Source organism: Pan troglodytes, chromosome Y (assembly GCF_028858775.2).
Source record: "Pan troglodytes isolate AG18354 chromosome Y, NHGRI_mPanTro3-v2.0_pri, whole genome shotgun sequence".
In the NCBI taxonomy this organism is placed as follows: Eukaryota; Metazoa; Chordata; class Mammalia; order Primates; family Hominidae; genus Pan; species Pan troglodytes.
The window spans coordinates 19042522-19060267 of record NC_072422.2 but is presented as its reverse complement, the minus strand read 5'-3'; positions in this window follow the sequence as shown (position 1 = coordinate 19060267).

Below are 17746 nucleotides of genomic sequence, written 5' to 3'. Positions count from 1 at the left end.
CCTAGGTGATAGGCATATAAATATGTCACAAAGCTTTCCTTAAAGCATGTCCCTGGCAAAAGAGTACCATCATCTTTGTGTGTGGCCTAGCGATATGTCACTATTCAAGTGTGCAGGTCCCAAGCAGAAGAGACATATTATCTCTATGATAGGCCCTGCGGTATCTCAAAATGCCCTCTTTGGGGCATGGCCCTGTCAAAATAGTATCATCACGTCTGTGCCACTCCTAGGAGTACGTCACTATCCTGCCGTGTGTGCAGGGCCCATTCTAGAGAGGAGAGTTACTTCTTTTAAGTGATGGACACAGTAATATGTCACAATAACGTGTGTGTCATGGTACAGGCAAGAATGTAACATCACCTGGGTGCTGGATCCAGTGATGTTACAATTCTTACTGAGAGCAGGGCCCAGGCAGAAGTGTAACATCATGTCAAGGTTGGCCCAGGTAAATATCAAAATCCCATATGTAGGCTTGAACCAGTCTGAAGAGTGAAATCACACCGGTAACTGGCAAAGATTTATATCACAGTGTTGAAGGAATAAAATTCTGGGGATTAGATTTAGAATACCACACATGTCCTGTTTTCATGTAGGACAGATGCCTTCATCCACCTGTGATGATGAAATTCCTTGCTGTCAGCTGGGTTTGCATACAATACTCACAATTTATTCTGTGTGCTAGGTGCTTTGTGACACTCTCTATTCAACACAAGGGTGTTAAAAAATATGTGTGAGTGTTGCAATCTTCTGTGACCTTTTTACCAGAAGGAGATTCTACATCACTCATGTCCCTAAACCTAGTTATAAGAGGCAACATTTCTTCTATTGGCTGGGTCCACATAAGAGAGTCATTATCATGCCTATTAGCTGTGCCTAGTTATATGTCACCATCCCGTCTTGGGTTATAAAAGAGATAGAACAAACACATCACCTACATTCTAAGCCAGAAGTATTACAACGTTCTCTTTGTCAGCAGGGCACTAACCGAAAAGTCAGAAAACTTTGGTGCCAGTCCCAGCTCTATCGCATAATGCCTCTTGTGGACAATGTCCAGGCAGGTGAGGAGAGTCATATCACCAAAATGATGGGCTCAGAGATATGTCACAAGGCCTCCTGTTGAAATGGCCCAGGCAAGAGAGTCATGTCATTTGGATGCAGTGTTTAGAAATGCCACACTCTTCACTGAAAGGAGGTTCAGACAAATGGGGAACATCACATTACCTAGATGATGGACCCATAGATATAATTTTTTCTGAGGACCCTCTACAACAGGAGAGTCAAATCACCAAGGTTCTAGGTCCAGGTACATGTCAAAATGTCATATGCAGGCTATAATTAGGCAGGATTATTAAATCACTAAGGAGCTGGACCAAGGTGTATGTCACAATAACACTGGTGGAAATGTTCAGGAATGAGAGTCACCATTCTGCACATCCTGGCTCCAGGTATAAAGCTGTTATTATTCCTTTGATCTGTCTCAGGTATATGGCATAATTTCACCTGTGGGCAAGGAGAAGAAAGGAAAGTCACATCACCTGAGTGGGTGCTGGTCCAGTGAAATGTCACAATCCTCCTTGTAGGCAAGACTCCTGGAAAAGAGTCACATCACCTGGATGCTGGTTTAAGTGATATATGAAAATCCACCCTAAGGACAGAGCTTAGGCTGGGAAGGAGACAAAATTCACCTAAGCAATTGGCCTGGAGATATGTCACAATAGCCCCTATGTGCAGGACCAAGGCAGGAGCGTGTCCTCACTTTGGTGCTGGGTTCAGCAACATTTCATAATCTCTCTAGTGGTTAGAGCTCAGGCAAGAGAGAAGAAACATCACTGAGGTGCTGAACCAAGTGTTATGTTACAAAGCTTCCTATTGGCAGAGCGCCACAGGGAAATGAGTCACATTACCTGAGTGCAGTACCCAGTTATGTGTCACAATGCACCATAAGTGCAGTGCCAAGGCAGTAGAAAGAAGTCATATCACTTATGTGATGGACCTAGAAAAAAGCCACAGTGCTGTCTGCAGGCAGGGCTCAGGCCAAGATTTTACATCAGCTGAATGCTGGTTTCAGTGTCATGTAAAAGTGCCCCCTGTCATGTTGCTAAAGGGGTTATATGTTGCTTGTTGCATGTATGTCACAATTTCAACTCTGCTCTGGGCCTAGAAAGCAGAGTCAAAACACTCAGATGCTGGGCAAAGTCACACTTCTCATTCACACACTAAAAAGTTTTCAGAAATCAGTTTCACAGTCCCACACAAGTCTGAGCTTCATGCATGAGACTCAACATCTCCTATGACTGGGTCAAAGTACAGGAGTCACAATATCAACAATGGGCAAGATGCATGTATAAGCGCCCCAATCCCACTTGAAGATTGTGTGTCAGGATAAGAGTCAAATCACTAAAGGTCTGCTGAGTCGTGGTTCAAGCATCGCCAAACCACCTATGGATCTGATTCATATATAAGGTAACAATTTCTAGCTTCAGCTGCTTATGGGAGGGAGATTTAGTAAATCATTCATAGGCCCTGTTTATAACAAACATGCCAGCTGGGTGTGCATCCAAGAGTCACAATAGCACGTGGTCACTGGTGCCTGCTATGACACCCTTTGTACCACTCAGGCTTTATATGATATACCTGACTAGGCTGCTTTTCTGTGATTTCTTATAGGTGGGAGATTTGGAATTTACCCATGGCTGTAAGACAGGCTATGAGAGTTAAAATATTCCCCTGGCTGGGTTCATGTATGAGAGTTATTATTGTGCAAGTGTGCTGATTTCTGGTATGTATCACAATTTTCCCTTTGGACAGAAACAAGGCATAAGAGTCACATCATTTGCATACTGAGCCATGGATACACTATAATCTCCTCTGTGGTCAGGAGCCAGTGACATGGGTCATATGACTGGGTACAATCTCAAATAATATGTCATCTTGACAACTGTATACAGGGTTGAAAACATAGTGGATAGTTACATCCTCTATGTGCTGGGCTCAGCAATATGATATAATCGCTGCTCTTAACAGGGTCCAGGACAAAGGGGAGAGTCACATTACCTGTGTTTTGCACTCAGGTGTATGTCACCCACAATTTCATCAGTGGGCAGGATCCAGGCAGAAGAGGTGAGTCACATTACCTTGATGCTATATCTAGTGGTATGTCATAGTGTTCCCTGTGGGCAAGACACTGGCAGGAGAGACACATCACCTAGCAAACAGGACTAGAGATATGTGATAATATTTCCTGTTTGCTAGGTCCAAGAACAAGAGTACACATTATTATGATCCTAACCCGGTGATATTTCACAATCCACCTATGGTCAAGAATTTAAGCCACTAATCTCAACACCTAGGGTTACCAGGCATAGTGATATGACACAATCTCCTTATCTTTTTGGGTGACACTTTTTACTGGTATGTATGTAAGTGTCACAATGTAACATGTGTTCTGGGTCATTGTGTGACACATTCTACAATATTCAAAGGCTTTATGTAACATGCATGAGATTTGCAATCCATTCCGAGGCCTACATGCTCCTGTTGACTCACAATCTTATGTATTGCTTTAAACTCAGTTATGATAGACAACATCTCTCTTATAGGCTGGGTTCAGACAGGAGACCCATTATTATGTCTGTGATCTGAGTCCAGAACTGAATCACCATCTCAACTGTAGCAACACACACATATGAAAGTCCCAATTCCATCTTTGTACTTTATTTACTTGTTAGACTGAGGACTTCAACAGTGGTCTTTGTAAATGTGGGATAATGAAATCTTCATCTCTCTCCTGCATGACATGTGTAATCAAGAGTCACGATCTTAACCTTTTGCTAGGCCCTGTTATAAAACTCTGTGTACCAGCCAAAAAGTTTACAGAATTTGAATTAGTGTTGTCATATGTGAGCTTTATGCAAATATGCAACTTATAACCTTACCTATTGCCCTAAGTGTAGCAATGAGAGGCAAAGTGTCTACTATCGGTGCAATCCCAATATAAGTTTGATTATTATGCCTTTGAAATGAAGCAAGGTAAATTTCAAAATCCCATTTGTAGAAAAAAAAACTTGGCAGGAGGGTAATACAATTTAGGTGCTGTGTCAAGCAATATGTCACAATGCCCTCTCTAGGCATGATATAGAAGTGAGGGATCCATTAAATGGGGGCTGGACCCAGCAATATGACACAATCCCAAATGTGGGAAAAAAAAAGAACCCAGACAAATGATGACACCAAAAACACCTACTGAATGGGTCTATAATATGTAAAAATACTTTATGTTGCTCTGGCACAGGAAGGAGCGTTACATCATCAGGGTGAGGGGCCCAGCAATATGCCATAATTATCTCTTTATGCAGAACCCAGGTAGAATTGAAAGATTATCTGGGTGCTGGGCCCTGCAATACCTCAAAAATCTTTTTCTTGGGCATGGTTGGGGAAAAAAGAGTCATAGTACCTAAGTATTGGGCTTAGCAGTATGTCAAATCACACCATTGCAAAGACTGAGGCAGAAGAAAAGATTCACATCACTTAAGACACAGGCTCAGATATATGACCCAATGTCTCAAGTAAGGAGGGCTCAGACAGAAGGGTAGAGTCATATCACATAGGAGCTTCCCTAGGTATATAACACAATCTAACATATGAGGTGAAAGCTGGCAAAAGAGCCACATCGCCTTGATGTGGGCTCTTGAGATATATCACACAAGCCTCCCTTAAGACAGCACCCATGCAAGAGTGTTATAACAAATAGGTGCGGGTTGTACCATTATGTCACAATGCTCCACGTGGGCAGGGCTCAAAAAGATAGTCAGATCACCTAGGTAATAGGCCAGAGATATGTTACAATATCCTTCTTAAGGCATGGCTCGAGCAAAAGTGTACCATCACCTGTTTGCCTAGCCTAGTAATGTGTCACTATCAAGGTAAGCAGGGCCCAGGCAGGAGAGCAAAATCACCTAAGTGATAGTACCAGAGATTTGTCACAATGCCCTCATTAGGACACGGCTCTAATAAAAGATTACTGTCATCTACGTGCCTGACCCAGCCATATGATACTATCCCCTACTGTGTGCAGGGCCCATTGTCATGAGGAGAGTTACATCACCTAAGTGGTTGTATGACATACGACACAGTGATATGTCACAATGATTTCTGTGGGAATGGCACAGGCAAAAATTTAACATGACTTGGGTGGTGGACCTAGTGATATGTCATGACCCTTACCGAGAGCAGGACCCAGGCAGGAGAGTCACATCACCTAGATGTTGGACCAGGTAGAAATCACAATAACAACCTCAGGCTGGAACCAGTCTGGAGAGTCAAGTCACACAGATGGTCAGCAAGGATTTTTTTTCAAAATGACACTGGGAGAAAATTCCTGAAATGAGATTTACACTACCACACATGTCTTGTTTTCATGAGTGAGAGCTGGCTTCATATATTTCAGACAGTGACAGTATTTACTGTCAGCTGGGTGTGTATATGAGACTCACAATTTCACCTTTCTGCTGAATAGTGTTTTTACACTCTCTGTACAAGCCAAGGGCATTATAAAATATCTGAGGGTGTTATAGTCTTCTTTGACCTGTTTTTTTTTTCTTTTTTACCAGAAAGAGATTTATGAGATTTATTCACTCTTGTTTTTGTTGTTGTTTTTGTTGTTGTTGAGACAGAGTCTGGCTCTGTCACCCAGGCTGGAGTGCAGTGCTGCAATCTCTGCTCACTGCAACCTCCACCTCCTGGGTTCAAGCAATTCATCTGCCTCAGCCTCCTGACTAATTTGGACTCCGGTCGCACACCACCACACCCAGCTACTGTTTGTAGTTTTAGCAGAGATGGTGTTTCACCATGTTGGTCAGCATGGTCTCAATCTTTTGACCTTGTGATCCACCTGAATCACCCTCCCAAAGTGCTGGGATTACAGGCCTGAGCCACCACGACCAGATAATTTACTCGTGTTTCTAAAGTAAGTTAGAAATGTCAAAGTTATTTTTATTTGTGGGGTCTACATAAAAGAGTCATTATACCTGTAAGTTGTGCCTATGTATAGGTCACAATTTACTCTGTGGTAATGAAATAGGCATGACAGCTAAGTCATCTAAATGCTGAACCAGAAATTTTCCATTATTTTTCTTGTAGACAAGTTCCTTGCAGGAAAGTTTTGTAACTTGGGTGTTACACCCAGATGTATGGCATAATGCCCCTTGTGGGCAGTGTCTAGACAGAAGAGGAGTCTCATACCACCTAATTAATAGGCCCAGAGATATTTCACAATGTGTCCCATTGAAAGGACCAGGCAAGAGAGTCATATCATTTAGATGCAGTGCTTAGAAAAGCTATAATCCCCAGTGGAAGCAGGGTCCAGGCAGGAGAGGAGAGTCAGGTAACTAGATGGTGGGCCCAGAGACATGTTACAATCTTTCCTTAGGGTATTGTTAAGACAGGAGAGTCAAATCACCAAGGCAATCACCCGAGGTATATTTCCAAATCTCATTTGTGGGCTACACCTACGCAGGATTATTAAATCACTCAGGAGCTAGGCAAAGGTATATATAACAATAACACTGGTTGAAAGTTCCAGGAATGGGAATAACCATCTTGCATATGACCTGGGTCCAGATTTAAGAGTCATAATTAGTCCTTTTGTCTGGTCTCAGGTATGTGGCACAATATCACCTGTAAACAGAGAGCAAGGAGGAAGGTCACATCACCTGGGTGGGTGCTGGTCCAGTGAGATGTAGTCATCTTTCTTGTAAGCAGGGCCTTGGAAAGAGTGTCACATCATTTGGATGCTGGTTGCAGTGATATATCAAAATCCCCCATGTGGGCAGGGCTTAGGTAAGTGAGGAGACCCTCTTTACCTAGGCAATTGGCTTAGACATATGTCACACTGGCCGCTATGTGCAAAACCAAGGTATAAAAGTGATCTCACCTGGTGCTGGGTTTAGCAATGTTACAATCTCCCCTTTGGTCAGGGTGATACAAGAAAGGAGAAACATCACCTAGGTGCTGAATTAAGTGATATGTTACAAAGCTTTCTGTTGGCAGAACCCAAAATGCAGAGTCACATCACCTGGGTGCAGTATCCAGTTATGTGTCACAATGCACTATAAGTGCAGGGCCAAGGCAGTAGAAAGCAGTCACATCACTTTCATGATGAACTTAGATATAAGCCACAAAGTCTTTTATAGTCAGGGATAAGGCAAATATTTCACATCACATGGGTGCTGATCCCCGTAATATGTAAAATTGCCCTTTGTATGCACACCCAGGCATCTATACTTAAGTGTTTGGTCGTCAAATTATTCAGGCGCTCAGCTAACTTTTATGTCCTGACCACATGATAGTAAATATTTAGAAATAAGTTTCACAGTCCCACACAAGTTCTGGATTTGTGTATGTGAGTCAACACTTCCTGTGAGTTGGGTCAAAGCAGAGGAGTCACAGTCTCAACAGTGGGCAAGATTCATGTATAAGATGCCCAATTCCACTTGAAGAATGTGTTCCAGCAGAGGAGTCACAGCCTCACAGATGTGCTCAATCGTGCATCACCAAACTACCCATATAGAAGAGGAGCAATTTTAACTTTTGACTGCTCTCTTTGTGAGGTTTAATGCCTTATTTGCAGGCCCTGTTCTTGTGAGAGAATGACTACTGGGTCAGCTGGCTGTGCATTCAAGAGTCACAATGATACTTCCTTCCTGTTCCCTGTTATAACATTGTTTTTACCACTCAGGCTTTGTATAATATGCCAGAGTGTCATAATCCTCTGTGAACTTTATACCATTAGGAGACCCAGTACTTTACTTGTGGCCATAAGACTGGCTATAGGAGTCAAAAAATCTCTCCTTTCTGGTTCTAGGTATGACAATTCTATTTGTGCATGTGAGCTGAACCCAGTTATATGTCATAATTTAACCTGTGAGCAGAAGCAAGGTGGGAGAGTCTCATCACCTGGATTCTGAGCTCAGGATACATTATAAACTCCTTCAAAGGCAGGGCCAAGTCAGAAGCGTCACATCACCTGGGTACCGTATCACGTACTACGGCATCATGTCCACTGTAGACAGGTTTGAAGAAAAAAAGGAGAGTCACACCACCTAGGTGCTGAGCTCAGCAATATGTAGTAATTACCTCTTCTGGCTGACTCTGGAACAAGGAGGAGAGTTGCATTACCTAGGTTTTGTACTCAGTCGTATGTCACAATTCATTCTGCGGTCAGGACCCAGGTAGGAGACGAGCGTCACACTTCCAGATGCTACTTCAAGAGGTGTCATAATGTTCATTGAGGGTAAAGCATGGGCAAAATAGACAAATTACCTAGCTGATAGGCTCAGAGATCTGTGATAATATACATTTTTGGCAGGGCCCAGGTAGAGCAGTCACATTATTATGATTCTGAACCCAGGATATATCACAATGCAAACAAGGGAAACAATTTATGCAAAGGTTTTAACACCTGGGTACTAGGACCAGCGATAAGACACAATCTCCTCATCTTTGAGAGTGACACCTTTAACTGTTAGCTTTGTGTGTATATGAGTCACAATGTCACATGTGTGCTGGGCCATGGTATGACACCCTCTGTAATGTCTGAGGGCTTTATATAGCATGCGTGAGAGTTGCAAACTACTCTGAGGCCCTCATGCTTATATGAAATCACAATCTTATATATTGCCTTAAGCACAGGTATGATAGCCAACATCTCTTATTTAGGCTGATGTCAGGAATGTCTGTGAGCTTGGTCGAAAATGAGTCACAATTGCACATGTGGCCAGATCCATATATGAGAGCCACAATTTTATCTTTATATTCTTTTCACTTGTTAGACTCAGTACATCAACGGTGGGCTTTGTAAATGTGGGATAGTGACAACTTTTACTTTCACCTGGGTGTGTAATTGACAGTCACAATCTTAACTCTTTGCTGGGCCTTGTTATGAAACCCTGTATCACCCAAGTAGTTTATACAAGACAAATTTGTGTTGTAAACTTCTGTGAGCTTTGAAGAAATTTCCAACCCAGAATTTTACATGTTGCCCTAAGCCTAGCGATGAGAGGCAAAATATCTTCTATTGCCTGAATCCTAATATAAGAGACCATCATACCTGTAAGCTGTAGCAAGGTATATGTCATAATACCATTTGTGGGCAAAAAATTAGGAAAAAGAGTAACATCACATAGGCGATATGGCAATCGACATGTCACAATTCCCTCTCTAGGCAGAACCTAGGAAGGAGTGTTACATTAACTGGGTGCTGCGCCCAGCAATATTACAGAATTCCACATGTGAAAAATATTAGCCAAGGGATAAGAGCCAAAACTCCTACAGAATAAGCCGAAGACATGTCAAAAATACTCTCTGTGGCTCTGGCACAGATAGGACAGTACCATCATCAGGGTGCTCAGCTGACCATCTGCAATAATTTTATCTTTATTCAGGACTCTGGCAGAAAAATAACATCATCTGAGTGCAATAGGTCAAAATTTCTTTGCGGTCACGGTTCAGAAAAAAGAGCAGAGTCACATGATGTAAATATTGGGCTCAGAAACATGTCACAATCCCACCATTTTAAAGGCCCTGGTACAAGAGAGCCATATTACTTTGGTCATGGGCTCAGAGATATATCCCAATGACCCCAGTAGGCAGGGCTCAGGCAGTCAAGGAGATTCATATCACCTAGGTGCTTCCTGAGGAATATATCACAATGTTACATGTGGGCAGAAAACAGACAGGAGAGCCACATAGCTTGGGTTCTGCATGCTGAGATATTTCACAAGGCTCTCTTAGAACAGCTGCCAGACAATGGAGTTACGTCACCTACATGCAGGTTCTCTGCCTATGCCACAATGCTCCATGTGGGTAGTGCCTAAGGAGGAACGGACTACACTTAGGTGATAGGGCAGAGATATGTCACAAAGTCCTCTATGAGGCATGGCCCTGGCAAAAGAGTACCATCACCTGTGTGCCTGGCATAGAAACATGTCACGCTCCAGGTTGGCAATACCCAAGCAGGAGAGCCACATAACCAGAGATACATCAGAATCCTCTCCTTTGGGCATGGCTTTGGCAAAAGAGTAGTCTCACCTGTGTTCTCAGTCTTGAATCATGTCACTACCTTTTCTTTGAGCAGGGCCCATTCCAGAGAGGAAAGTTGCATCACCTATGAGGTGGACACAGAAATATGTCACAATAATTTTTGTGGGCATGCTGCAGACAAGAATGTAACCTGTGGCCAGAGAGTAGCCAAGAAAGTCACATCAGCTATGTGTGTGCGGGTCCAGTAAAGTGTCACAGTACACTTTGTGGGCAGGACCCTGGCAGAAAAGCCACATCACCTGCATGCTGCTTGCAGTGACATATCAAAACTCACTATGTGGGCAGAACTTTGGCAAGAGAGGAGAACCACTTAGCCTAGGCAACTGGTGCAGATATATGTCACAATGACCCTCATGTGCAAGACCAAGGCTGTAGAGTGACCACAACTTAGTGCTGGGTGCAGCAATATGTCACAATTTCCCCATGGTCAGGGCCCAGAGAAAATATGAAGAAACATCACCTAGGTGCTGAGCCAAGTGATATGTTCCAATGCTTCCTGTTAGCAGAGCTCAAAAAGGAGAATCATGTCACATGGGTGCAGCACCCAGTTATGTGTCACATTTCAGTGTAAGTGCAGGGCCAAGACAGTAGAAGGGACTCACTACACTTATGTGATGTACCTAGATTTAAGACACAATTCTTGTAGGCAGTTTTCAGCAGATAATTTACATCACTTAGGTGATTGTCCCAGTGATATATAAAAGTGACCTTTGCAGTGGGAGCTCTGGAAACTATTATATGTTTCTTAGATGCTTGTTTCACATATGGCAAAATCTAGTCTGGGATTAGAAAAGAGAGTCAGACGATTCATGTGCTAGGCAAAGTTACCTCTCCCTTTTTCATTATCAGAAAGATTTGGAAATAAGTTCCACATCCCACACAAGTATTTCTTTTGTGTAAGTGATTCAATTTTTTGGTGAGTTGGGTTGAAGCAGAGGAGTCTCAATCTCAGCAATGAGCAAGATTCATGTATAAGAGCCCCAATCTCACTTGAAGATGATTTTCCAGTAGGGGAGTCAGCACTACAGGTGTGTTGAATCATGGTTCGTATGTTACCAAACCACCTGTGAATCAGATCCATGTATGAGAGTAATTATTTCAATCTTTGACTGCTTTTTATGTGCATGATTTATTACCTCATTCCTAGGCCCTGTTCATGTGGGAGAATGTCAATCGTGTCAGCTAGGTGTACATACAAGTGTTCTCACCTCATTGCTGCTTTCTGTTATTACACTCTTTGTATCATTAAGGCTTTATGTGATATACCTGAGTGTTATAATCCTTCGTGAAATTTATACAAGTGAAAAGCCCAGGACTTTACCAATGGCTGTGAGACTGGCTGTGAGAGTCAGTTATCTCTACTGGATGGGTCCAGGTATGAGAATTATTATTGTGCATGTGTGCTTAAACCAGGTACATGTCACAGCTGGATCTGTGAGCAGAAAAAATGCCAGGAGAGTCACATCACTTGGGTGCTGAGCCAGTTATATAGTATAATCTTGTTTGTAGTCTGGGGCTAATCAGAAAGGTCACATCACATCACCTGAGTGCTGAGCCAGTGATACAGTATATACTCATTTTTTGGCTGGGCCTAGTCAGAAGAGTCACATCACCTGGGTACAGCCTCAAACAGTATGTCACCAAGCCCACTAAAGACAGGAAAGAAGAAAAAGAGGAGTGACATTCCTTACCGTCAGATCAGTGTGCATATGAGACTCAGAATTATGCCTTTCTGCTGCATTCCATCATAACAATTTCTGTACAAGCTGAGGACATTATAAAATACTTGAGGCTGCTATAGTCTTCTTTGAACTTTTTTATTACCAGAAAGAGATTTAATCATTCATGTTTCAAAAGCAATTTATGGAAGTCGAAAATACTTCTATGTGTGAGGTCCACATATGACAGTCACTATCATGTCTGTGAGATGCTTGTAAATTGAGCATTGAAATAAAAGCCCAACAAGGTACTCTTAAGGCACTAATGTGTTCCTTACCAACATTTGTAAAGAATTATAAAATAATTTATAAAAATTATATCTTTTCCATTTCTAAGTCATCATTTTTGTTAAATAAGTAATTTAGGAAAATCTGGAATTTTATTTCAGGATTTTTAAACCTCTAAGTTGTAACATCCTTCTCAAAACCACACTTTAGCTACAAAATTATCTTTCTTTATTTCTAGCTTTTGGATGCTACAGAGGGCCCATAGAGTATCAACAAGAGAGATAAACAGGATTATATGGCATGATTAGTTACATGGAATTGCCAAATGGTGTTCAATATTTTAGGTGATATTTTGGTGACTAATACTAATACATGTTCTAAAATTGTATGGGATTTCTAAAATTCTAATGTCTGAAGTATATGCTATCATCCACAATTAAGGTTGTTAGGTTAATTTATTGCAAACCATAGCGATAACGAAAATTTTTGTCATATTTCTGACTGTAACTACCTTGCACACTTTGTAATACACAGATAATTATTCCTTTTTTGATTTTTTATGAAGTGTTTTTTAATCAGCTATAGATCTTTAATAGGTGCTCTCAATTGCAGGCTTCTGATAACTTTGGAGCTTGTGACATTGAAATACAGGAAAAACTTACAGGACTCTCAAAGAGCTAAAATATGTATGAATATCAAACAAAAGAAGAGTTGACTGAATGGACCGGACTAATAGAAAATTGAAGTAACCCTTCTGACTTTTGTTTGAGACATTACTCATTCTTGTATTATTTACCAGAGTAAAGGAAACATCTTGAGATACTTACAGCCTTTAATATGTGAGTAAGGTGTACTCATGTGTGCACAATTTGGATCATGTTTGCCTGTCTCGGCAAGACTTCTCCTGAATTCGAAAACTAGTTGTGAGTGTTCTTAACTTGTGGCAATATAGGTGTTTGTATCAGTGCAATAAGAGTCCAATTTCTCTTCCAACAGAACACAACTGGAGAAACTGGTTGTTTGAACAAGGCCTTGACTAAAAAATAAGCTTCCCTTTAAGGAGTCAAGATCAACTTGCAGAACCAAGAAAATCCCAGTGGAAAAATTGGCTTTATACCTCATCTAAACAGTCCTTTAGCAGAGTTCCTGATCTGTGGTAACTAAATAATGACACTTTCTGACAGGCCCAGGAGCTCCAAGTTTATCTTGGGACTATAAGAGCAGAGAATCACCCAACTAAAAATTATCTGATTGTACAAACCCGTGGCTGGGCTTGACTTTAGAAAGTCCTATCTGAAATTTCTTGTGGAACAGAGTTCCATCAAAGCCAATGTAAAAGACCTATCTAGAAATAATTATTCTTGCTGCATTTTATGCAAATAATCAGGCCAAGTATCAGAATAAAGTTTATTTTACAAACAACTCAGTCCTATCATGATTTATTTTTTAATAGAAGAGGACTGGATAAAGTTTATGTTTCACAACTTGTTACATATTTGTCATTAAATTCTAAACTCACTAGTTTTGCATTGTTGCCTACTTTTTAGAACAACCTTGCTTATTTCTGTGACCCAACTAATGATCTTCAACTGCAGCCCACAATAAACAAAAATGAATTGGTACACATGAAAATCTGGATTAACATTCTAATTCTGGACAATTATCCTGCAAATTCTGCAGAGTGATGGGAATATATAGGGTGCCCACCTAAACTTTATGAAGCACAACTATAGCCACTAGTTTCCTCAGTATGTCACAGTCATTCTTTTCTCACCCTTGTAGAAGAAGAGCTCAATTCCACAGCTTCATCTTAGCATTCAGCTCATGATAAAGAGTCCATGCAATGCCCTGAGACACGTTTTTGCACCAGCCTCAATTCTAAGCTTCTGTTTGACACCATAGAAAAAAGTAAAAAATTTGAGAAATCCAGAGGCAGGTGATAATGGAGGTAAAAAAGCACAATGCTGGTGAGCATAACTAATTCCCAGGGATTAAGCCAAGCCCCCGATTTCATGGATAAAGATTATGCTACTATCCATGCCATAAATGAGGTCCAGTGAACTCCAGAGCTACTGACAGCAGGGAAGAAAGGGTACACATGTGTAAGAGCAGATATATCCACCCCCTTAGGCCTCCCTGTTAACATTGGTGAAAGCTGCCTCGACACCCACGGGACAATCCCTGTTACAATCCCAATCCCTGTTACAATCAGTGGGACTTGGGGATACAAGGATTGAAGTGGGAAAAAGAATATTCTTTCTCCTATAGCTCAACACACCCTGGGTAATTGCTAGGAAGAGAAAGGAGCCAGGGACTCCTGCTCCTCTATCTCTTTCAAGATAAGTAACCATTCATTTTTAGTCTATACCCATTTTGAATGCATCCTGAACCCTTGGAACTCCTTTGAAAAAATGCTAACTTTTCATTTTTTCTCCTCCGTTTGGTGTTTAGAGATAGGTAATCACATCTCCATGTTTTGGGACATTCCCCTTCAATGCATCCTCCAAGTTTGGAAGAGTTAATTTCCCAAACATTCAACTGGACAGCTTAGGATTGGACCCAGGAGAAAAGAACCCAGAAGTCTCATATGCTGTCAAAAGGGTAAAAGTTTTCTTTCTTTCTTTCTTTCTTTTATTTTTTCCTGTTGGGCTTTTGGCCTCCCTCTCCCTATGCAAACTGGTGAAAACTCTGGATTTTTTTGAGCTGTCTCTTCCACATTTCCCTTGGTTCATTTTAATATGTGTTTTTTAGTAACACAGTTTGATTCTCCTCAACTTCAGGCTATCAAACTTCAAACAGTCACACTACCATAGGCTGAGACAATGGCCCCTTTCACTGGAGACACTTAGGCCTCTAAGGAAGAACTGACTGCCATTTATTTCACAACAGTGCCCCTTGTCATCAGGAAGCACTTAAAAGTGGTTTTTGTCCTCATCTTTATCCTTATTCTAACAGCAGTTAGATATACTTATTGACAGGGGAAAATAACAGAGTTAGAAAACAGCCAAGGGTCTTGGACAAAACCCCATCTTCAAGCCTAAAACATCCTGAAGGCTGAAAAATCGAGTGCTTGTGCTAGATGAAGGCTGCCTTTTTCCAACAGATTCTCTTTAAATAATTTCTATCTGAAAACTGGGGGAAGGGAGTGGAGGCTTGGAAGGCCATGGAAACTTTATCCCTTGTGCAGGGAGGAGGAGCCTGGCTTCATCAGTTCCTGTGTGATGGTCTGGTGTTCAGCAATCTGTGAAGTGGGGGCCTGGTAAACAAGACTCCCACTCACTTCGTTGAGAGTTTTTCTTTTTTTCTTTTACCCAATCAGCTCTACTCTTTATCCTTCAGGAGTGTCCCTGAGCCTAATCTTTCCTAGTCATGTGACAAGAACCCAATTTTGCTGAAGGAGAACGTTCTGTAACATGAGGAATTAGAACGTTTGTTTAAGATAAGCTGAATTTTATGCATGTGGGTTTCATTCTGGCCTCTGTTATTTGCTTTAACATTGATTTAACTGTCTTTATGCCAGCACCACACTATTTTGATTACTATAACTTGGCAATATGTTTTGAAATAAAAAAATTTATCTAAGTATATTCTTTTTTTCCAAAGTTGTTTTGCTACTTTTTTTGTTTTGTTTTTGAGTGTTTACATAAATTATAGTGCAATATTTGAGGGCTTACTCCTGTGATCCCAATACATTGGGAAGCCAAGGAAGGTGGATTGCAGGACCCCAGTAGTTTGACACCAGCCTGGGCAATATGGTGAAACCCTGTATCTACAAAAAATACAAGAACTTGCTGAGCATGGTGGCATGCACCTGCAGTCTCAGCTACTTCTGGAGCTGAGGTGGGAGGATCAATTGAGCTTGATGTGTCAAGGCTATGGTGAGCCATGATTATAGCATTGCACTCCAGCCTGGGTGACACAGCTAAATATTGACTCAAACATTTTAGAATATTTTACTACTTCTGCAAAACAAAAGCAAAAACAAAAACAAAAAAACTATTGGCTCTTTGAAAGAGTTCTCATTGACCTGTAGATCATTTCTAATACCATTAACTGAGGCACCACTCTTTTCATGAGGGCATTAGCTGCAGGGAGTCTGTCCCTTGCAGACCCCTGACTGAGCGACAGATGAATAAAGTACCCTGTCACACAGATATTCTGCTTTGCAAGTCCAGCTGAGGGTCTGGGGCCACTAACAGTCTCCAAAGGGAGTCCTGTAAAGAGTGGCAGCTGTGCCCTGAGCAACTTGCACTCCAGGCATTTATTTAGTATAGAATTAATAACAGAAGCTTTGAGTAAACACACTTGTGGATAATTAACCTGGTTAAGAGAATAGTTCTCTGAATAACTAAACCTCAGGCACCACGGTCTAAAGTAAATGCCAGTGGGGGCAATTTCCCTGGTCGACATTCCCCAGAAAGGACCATCTGGCTTAAAGTTTAGTTAATGGAGGTGGGGTAAAAAAACTTAATTGGGGAAGCCTCTATTGTCCTTAGCATTTACGCTATGACCAAATGCCTTAAGGTTAAAACCGACTACCTTCAGCCCCTTGAATTATTACAAGCTATGCAACCTTTCAGCATTCCAAAAGTCTGTGACTATTCCCTATAACTTTCCCTAATTACTTTCTTTTAATATTTCTGTCATCCTCCTGAGTGAATCTCAAAATCCTCCTCTCTGTTCTTTTCTGCATCAGGTTTTTGATTGCAGAGCACAGATATGTGCAGTCATAGGTTTGTCAGGCGAGGTGGTCACTGATCTTATTCCAGCTTTGCATCATATAAATAGCAAATAACACAAAACAATCATGAGTATAATCAACAACACTTCTTCTAGTCAGAGTGACTTGCAGAGTTACTTGCCATCTGAGTTCACTCTGTGCTATTAATGAGGAACCTCACTGGGGGAATGTTGATTTCCTTTTATTTAAGCAGTGAAGTTGTTAGAAGCTGGAAAGGGGGTGTTAGTCTAAGTACTAGGGTAGAACAAAGGAGGTTAGAAGATGGGCTTAATAGAGCTTGGCAGATACAGGTAGTAGACAAAGTGAGAGAATAAAAAAGAAGCAGGATTTGCATAGCCTTCTGAGTCATCTTCCTCTGATAAAGCTGCATCATCTTGCAGGGTCTCTCCTAGGCTGGCTCAAGTTTTTTCTTCTTTTAATCCTTTGATGAGGATGCAGTGTCTTGGCTGGTGCTGGTGTATTGGAAACTGTAGAGATTGTGTCTGTGCTAAGATATCTCTCATAATCTTTGTTAAAGAGCAGGTTAGTGCTTTAAGAAAAACTTGTGCTTTTAATGTCTGGTTTACAGAAAAACTGGATGACACATCTTTTTTTAAATTTATTTATCTTTATTATTGTACTTTAAGTTTTAGGGTACACGTGCACAATGTGCCGGTTAGTTACATATGTATACATGTGCCATTCTGGTGTGCTGCACCCACTAACTCATCATCTAGCATTAGGCATATCTCCCAATGCTACCCCTCCCCCCTCCCCCCACCCCACAACAGGCCCCAGAGTGTGATGTTCCCCTTCCTGTGTCCATGTGTTCTCATTGTTCAATTCCCCCTATGAGTGAGAATATGCGGTGTTTGGTTTTTTGTTCTTGTGATAGTTTACTGAGAATGATGATTTCCAATTTCATCCATGTCCCTACAAAGGACATGAACTCATCATTTTTTATGGCTGCATAGTATTCCAT